Raw genomic sequence first — 7,800 nt, forward strand, 5'->3', positions numbered from 1 at the left:
CAGTGGTGATTGCCTTGAATTCTCCTTATGGCGTCTTTGAGACGTCATCAGAAATACCAGATCATAGAAAGTTTAGTTTGAGTTGGGCTGATAAAGCTCATCTGGGCTGAGCTCAAGCTAAATCTGGTGGCTCAGGGCCTTTTCCAGCTGAAATTCCCGGAAATCAGCGAGGATGCAGGTTTCACAACCTCTCATCTCGCACTAGGTCTGACAGTGACACACTGAGCATCACTCCAGTCAGGTCAGGAGGAGGTGAGGCAGTGACAGGGCAAGTTCAAGGCAGAAATGTTCCCCTTGTGCCCATCAATCGTAAGAAGCACGAGCAAAGTGTATCCACACAGCAGCTTCCATCTGCACCAAAGGGAAGTACATGTTGTATCTGAGGGCAGAACTAGATGGCGAAATTCAAATATATGACCCCAGGCTCACTCTGAAGTGATGGGATATGTTGTATTTTAGCACATATTCAAGGGATTAAGGTTCATGACTTGAGACACATCTACGAATGGATTTTCGAAGTGGCTTACATGGAGCAGCATCCTTTGCTGTAAGTCTGGCGTAACTCTGGTTTTGGCAGCTCTTGGATCAATGTCCAAGCCAAGGAGCTTAAAAAAGCCCTTTTGAGTGAAAGGGATGGTCAAGGGTTCAAGTGTGGCAACAGTAAATCTGATGCCTGTTCTGAACCCTCCTCAAAGCATCTTCACAGGACCATAAAACTCTCCCAAGAAGCAGGAGACCAGAATCCAAGTTAGAGCTTCTCACTGTGGTTCTGGCCTGTGTTTCTGCACTGTGGAACGGACTTTTCTCTCAATGGGCTGGGGTTATTTGTTAGGAGATTGAAGTCTGACAATGCAGGCCTCTTCACACATATTCCCATCTTCATTCCCAAAGGATTTAATCACAATTCAGCTGGTTAGCCTCCAGTATTGATGCCAAATAAGGAGTCATTTCTCAAGGACTGAAAGACACATTGTTTGTGCCATTAAAAAATGATGTGTCAGTACCAAAGGGACACCAGCAGAGAATGTCTTGTTATAGCACTTACTTAAATCTGGTTGTTCAGTGAGATTTTGTATGATACAGTTCTAATACAACCGTGCAAACATCTACTTTTAATGCACCTGCCTTACTTGAAAAACACCTGTAACATACATATATATATTTCCATTTGCAAAGAGACACCACAGCCAGGAAAGAAAGGAGGGAAAAAGCCATAAACCCTTTTGAAATAGAACTTCAAGCCGCAGAATAAGAACTTGAAAGTTTTGGCTATTTCTGCTTCACTGTTCTATCAATACAACAGCAAAGAAATAAGGCTCATAAATCTCACCCTTGCAAGACACTAGAGCAGGCAAAAAAGGGGTAAAATTAGCCAGAATCTTAGCTTATTCTCTATACTGTTGTTGTCAGCTGGCTGGTATTCCCTAAGTCATGTGCAATTGAATATGTTTGCTCTAATTATAACTGAGCATCATGGGATTTGTGTAAACTGTGGTCATTCTAGTAAGTTGTTATTATTATCCATATTAAATGGGAACAGATCCGGTTGCTCTGCATCAGAACAGTTCAACACAGTCTGGGGGTTTATTGTTTGGAAAGCCTCTGTTCTACCTACTTTTGTTTCAGCTGCAGCTATCACATCTAACATGCAGGGTGCTTTAGACAAAGAGCTATTGTTTAATGCTCCTTCTTGTTGACTGACTTGATTCCACGTTATTGATGTAGGAAAGACGCTTTCTGTTGGAACAGTTAAGTGGAGCATGGCTGTTTGTTGGCTGCTTTAATGGGATTGAGGAGGTTCAGTGTTGTCTTATTACAAAAACCAACCCCACATTTGCCACAAGCAGCAACCCTCCAGGATTTCTTTTTGCAGTGGTTTACTTGGCTGTTTGCAGATGGACTCAAGCATGGATTTGCATTCAAATGCCACTGTATATACTACAAGACTTAAGAAGGTGGCTGGGGTAGTCTCATGGAAGAAACAGACAATAGAACTTCCTTAATTCAGGATGTGACTCGGATTTCTCTTAAATGACTCTCGAGGAGGTGTGAAATGTAGTAGTGCAGTGATGTGTGGTGTAGTGACCCAGCTGAACCACCAGGTAATGCACATAACAATGGGACAGATGTAGGTATCTTAACCTGGGCTGGGATTCTAGTTGTAACAATAATTTGACTTCTCATTTCACCACATTTTGTTCTTTTTCACTTTATTTTCACCATCTTTACATTAAATGCAGACCTGCTGGTCAATTGGTTTCTGTGCTGACGAGCATTTGGGAATGGCCTTCTCCTTACTGCAGTTCCAAAGCCATCAGTGCAAGCAGGAAGGGTATTTTTGGTCTCCTTGCTTTAGCAAATTAAAGCACCAGTTCCCTTTCCTCAGGAATTCAGCTTTTGTGACCTGGAGTTATCTGGAACCAAACCAAAACTTCTCTTCCCCTCCTTTTAGCTGCACCTTTTGCATCCCTCAGTGTTTGCTGAGTTGAAGGCATTTTCTTGTACCCTATCACTAATCAAACTGGGTTTGGTTCAGAAACGTAGTGCCTGTGCAGGTAAAGGAGGAAATGGGTGGAGGGAGCGAATGACAAACACCATCCTGGAGCCACGAGGCTGGGGAAGGTTTATCTCTCAGCAGTGTCTGGCAAACAGGGATTTCCAATGGGATTCAGAATGCACTGGAAGGAATGTTTTTGTCAGGTCTTTTCAAGGGTTTTAAATGTCAATGCAGAGTTTCTTTGTGGTGAGTGAATTGCAGTAATTCATGTAGTTGTTTAGAGGACCAGGTGTATTTTTTAATGTATAGGAGTCAATATAAAACACACATGCAAAACTCTTGTGAACATTAAGAAGCTTCAGACCTTCTTAGCATTGAAATATTCATGGTTTCTTTGTAATAACTATGCTCAGCAAGATCTTTGGCCTCCCCGAATAGAAATGTGATTAAAAGATGACTGAAGGAATCAGCAAATATGAATTGCCTAATAAAATATAGATAAAGCTTAAAGGGTTGGAGGTACTGGAAGAAAGGTAAGAGTTATCTCCCTAAGTCTACAAACCTATGTTGCTTCCTGGATTTTGCACTTCCCCACACTTTAGTCTGCAGCAGCAGGTAGGGCAGAAGGTTGGCTGTAATTGCCCATGCCTCAAATAGCATTTACCAGTTCATAACTGTGATTCATCAGGTGTCAATATAAATAATACCACTTCTTGGTAAGTGACAGCTCTGAAGGTGTGTGTGGGGAGGGGGAGGCTGGTGGGAAGAGGCAGGACTATATGACCTGTATACAAGTATTTATGGGCTAACTCTTGAGCACGTTGTTGTTTCCACCTCTCCCAAATGAACAGCATTTGGCAATCACTGCAATCACAATCAATCACAGCTACAGGTGGGATTCTGCCTCCACCCCTTCTTTTCTTTCCTACTCCAAACAGTCAGGCTTTCTAGCTTTTGGTATCTCTGCTGTTTGTAGACCATGACCCTGAGATGCCATTACCATCTTACTGGGCAGCATTGGATGTTTTCTGTGTTTCTAATACTGCCTGGTAATGATGATGATGGTGTTTCGTGCACAACGTGGAAAAGCTCAACAGCGAGTTTGGAAGCAGGTCAGTGGCCACTAGAGAAACCAGCCTTGCCTGGCAAACCTCCCCAAGCATAAGTAAATTGAAAATGAAATGCTTTGGGTTCTCGAATAAAGGGTAAAAGCAAACATAAGGAAATCTTGGCCTCATTCGAGCATGATAATGTTAGAGTGAGCCTGTAAATAGAAAACTGTGCAGAATGTGGCACAGAGCAAACGTTTGATACTGCAATGATCGAACATGTTCAAATGCTTTGTAGGGGTGAGCTGAATGCAGGCACTCTGCTCCAAACACGTTCTTTTTCTTTCCTTTTAAACCATGGTAGCTTCCCAGAGAGTGAAAGCAAACAGTTTATTGAAATGTAACACTTGAGTTTCTTTCTCCACCATCTTCTCTCCAAATGACAATGTTCTTGTCAGCTAAATAGAATGCAAGAACTTGGCTGCCAAAATCAAATGTGGGGTTTACTTTTGCAGCTTTGCTGTTGTAACTTACTCTTTCCTTTTCACAGCAATTCCTCTGGACTTCTCCAGTACAATGCTCTAATAGCAAAGCCCTTCAGTTTAGATCTTTGAACTGTCAATTAATGCATATACCTTTATTTTTATACAGCTATACTTTTACAGCCATTTGTCACTTCTTGAGGGGGAAAGAGAATGAGACTTAACTCCCATTCCCTTTGATTGTTTTCATTACTTTAGTGGCCTAATAATGCATTTTAAACTATGATGGGCTTTGTTGTTATTCTATGAGATTTCTTGCCTTAAATCAATTATACTAGTTAAAGCAACCTTGAAAGAACTAGCCCTGTCTAAAGGGACTTAGTGGAGGTGAGAATGTTGTCTTATATGGTTTATGGAGGCTTTTTGTTCTTTACAGTGTATTAAAACAACACAGGAAGTTGTACTTCCCAGTTACCAGATGTGAAAGGTACTGTAGAGAATGATTTATAACAGCTCTCACTGAGAAAGGGTATTATTGCTGGTTTTATCTGACACATGGCTTTATGGGCAGGTGTTTCAGTGTACCTGGCAGGTGTGAAGCACCAAAAGGCACCACCAGCAGCATCCTGTCATCCCCCCCTTGCCCTGAGATCTCTTACTGATCTACGATGTGCTGGGGGTTTAATTACTTGCACTGAGAAGGCCGGTTGTTTCCTTGAACCCTCTCCTGAAGTGTCAGCCGAATGATTCACTGGAGTGTAGCATGGATGAAATGTACTCCTTTATAATCTACTTTGATAGAAAGGTTGTATATCTACTGTGCTGGAGCCACAAAGACTTGTGAGTACCTTATGGCTATACTAAATATTACATGCAGTATAGCATTACCTACACAGTATAGCTCAGATCAGAGCTCTCTTAAGCTGTCATGCAGTGAGAGGCCATTACTACCCTGAGAGATAAGACTAAGGGGTGAACAAAGCAAGACCAAGCAAATCCTGCTGCCTTCCTGCTGGGTGATGCAGCAGGTCAGTGGCAGAGTCAGACATGGGGAGTGCTTGGAGTAACAGCCCCACTTAGAACAGCTCAGAGCTCTTACCAAGGGAACTGCTCCAGGGTGAGCAGCCTGTGCTAGATTTCTACCTTCTGTTGCATGATGTGCTACAGCAAACTTCCCCTTCTCCTGAAAAGCACAAAACAAAGCAGACAGATACCTTATCATCGTTATCATTAGCATTCACTATGCTTAATTGCATTAGTAATAACTACAACAAAGTCTCCTGTCACTGTCACTTTTATTCAAGACTCACATTTGTCTGCATCCCTGCAACTGAAGCCAATACAATAAAGCATTTGTTGTAAAAGCAGCTGTGTTTAATGCTAGGCCATCTTTGTCCCTTTTCTGTGCCCTCCTTAGGATTGTTTTCTTTATTGACCAGATTTCAGTGTGTCTTTTTAATTGATTGGAAAGACCTGAATGAGTATGTTTGTGAATCAAAAGGGAGGAGGGAGTGAGGAGGCCAAGAAACAAACCACAAGGAATCTTACTGGTGTTAAATCATGTTGAAATAGAACTTAACCTTTTGTTTCTATTTTAGATCTTTATTAAACTATCTTTGTCTCCTGAAACGCACCATGATTTTCAACCTATCCTTTAATATCAAATGTCTTCCTTCTGCCCACCACCTATTTCCCCACCCAGGGGTGTAAGGCAATCTTCCTCAAGCCATTTCTGTTAGTTTTATGGAACGCTGACAGCCTGAAGAATATGGACTCATTAATAGCTGCTTCACTTCTCCAACTGCTGAACAGACTCTGGTCCTCTGTGGGCATCTTACTAGACAGTGCTGGATTTTTTGGATCTACTCTAACACTGTCTGGTAACGATGTTTAAAGGGTGAACCAAACACCACCATGCATCAGGAGGAGCTCTCACTGAAAGACATTGTACCACAATTTAGGCCAAAGTGGAACATTTGGACAAGAGGGTAAGGATGGTGGCTATCATGTTAACAAGTATTTTTAGATGTAGTAAATGGCTATAATCTTAACTACTTTGCTGGAAACCACCCCGTTAGGTGCTGCCGAGCCTTGATGTTGCTGTGAAGGAGGTGAGACAGGCCATGCCAGCTCTAACATACAAAGAGTGTGTCTTCTCAGAGGCACAGGAACGCTTTCTTCTCCCCACACAGTGGTTAGGGCTGTGATGCATCCACAGGGCACAGCCCTTGCCCAGGAGGCTGAAGGATTTACTTGCAATGCTGCCATGCTTGGCTGTGAAAGGTGGTTAGGGCAAGATGCTGGTTGTAAAGGTCACTCTTCCCAATTACACTTCAATTATACCTCCATGGTTGAACAGCCTATGAACTTCCAACCTTACAACCCACCCCCTCCATGGCAGTGCTTGCAGCCCATAGAACAGGTGGGTTAATCACTCCCATCATTCCATGAAGAAACAAAGGAATTTAACCCAGGCAAGGAACAACCACTGAATGCTGACCCTGCTCTACCTAACCGAGCAGAGAACAAGAATTGCTGCTGCCTCACCCTGTGTAGCAACTCATTTAGAAGTACACCACTGCACCGAGTGTGAGAATGGATGAGGTTTGGATGAGAAGCTGGGCCTCCTTAAGGAAATAAGTACACTCAGATGACATAGAGGTCAGATTTAAACAAGTTTCCTGGCATGACATAGGAGCAAGTGCTTGAGGAGAACTTTTCTTACTGTAAGAGGAGTATTATCTTAGCGACCTAGCACATTATAGTTGAGCCAGAAAAGTCAAGCTCCATCTGCTTCAGGATAAAAGCACAAGTTTCAGCTCTGCAAGTGGTAATATTGCTTGCTGTGTTAAAGATTTGACTCTGCAAGCAGCTTCTGGGATCACTCAATATCTAAAACAAAGCATGTATTTGCAGGCCAAATCTGGGGACTAAAGTAGGTGCAAGTCTTGCCCTTCTCTAGTGATATTTAATGCCTCCTGCCTCAACTCCATGTATACATTCAGCACCAGCTTTTGCTTACCCTGTAGGTCCTTCCTAGTCCTTGACAGATAAATCCAACTCAGTACTTTGCAGACAACCTGTGGAGGATGAGAACTCGTGTCAGAAGTCATTAGCAGTCCACTTTACAAGCTGAGATTCATCCTTACACAAGCAGCATCCGTACTACCTGTGCTTCTGAAGGACTATACACTCCTGGGATGGGGCACAGCCCCTGTGCTGGTGCTTCAGTGTTGTTCCCATTGGTTTTCAGCTCCTTCCTGTGAGAAATACAAGACAATGTTACACATGCACTCTGACCACACACTCCTTTAAATATATTCCAAGTATTGATTTGTGTTTGAGGCACAGCACCAAAAGATTTGCCTCATCCTTAACTTAGTGTTAATCCCCTTCCTTACTCCAAAATAGAGCTGGGATAGCAACACAGTGGTACACAAGGGAATTCTGCATTCTCTGCCTTTGTCACTGGAAATCTCTCCAAGTTTTTTCAATTCCTTGCAGTAAGCTGGGTGTTTCCTTCCCAAAATAGCCAGGTAATAATACAGGAAGAGTAGGAAAAATGAACTAATTGGTGTATAACTTCAACTTGTTTCCACTACAATGAGAACAGCTTGGAAGGTTCTGTGCCTGCTTTAACACCATGAGTTGACTCACTGCAACAAGCTCAGTTTTGTGCTTGCCCTTGCAGGTTGTAATTCTCAGAGAGAAGGAAGCAGCAGAGAAGGTTCTCTGGTGATTAGCCTCTGTGTTAATGAGTAACTGGCTCACA

General features: G+C 42.7%; 1 long non-coding RNA gene across 1 annotated transcript; it reads right to left on the reverse strand.

The window, feature by feature from the left end:
* Positions 1–2,193: 2,193 nt before the first annotated feature.
* LOC115617568 lies at positions 2,194–7,284 on the reverse strand. Its single transcript, XR_003994632.1, has 2 exons — positions 7,198–7,284; positions 2,194–7,108 (listed from the first exon to the last, which is right to left on the reverse strand). It is a non-coding gene; the product is annotated as an uncharacterized LOC115617568 (long non-coding RNA).
* Between the last annotated feature and the right edge of the window lie 516 nt (positions 7,285–7,800).

This window comes from Strigops habroptila, chromosome 16 (assembly GCF_004027225.2).
Source record: "Strigops habroptila isolate Jane chromosome 16, bStrHab1.2.pri, whole genome shotgun sequence".
NCBI classification, from domain to species: domain Eukaryota; kingdom Metazoa; phylum Chordata; class Aves; order Psittaciformes; family Psittacidae; genus Strigops; species Strigops habroptila.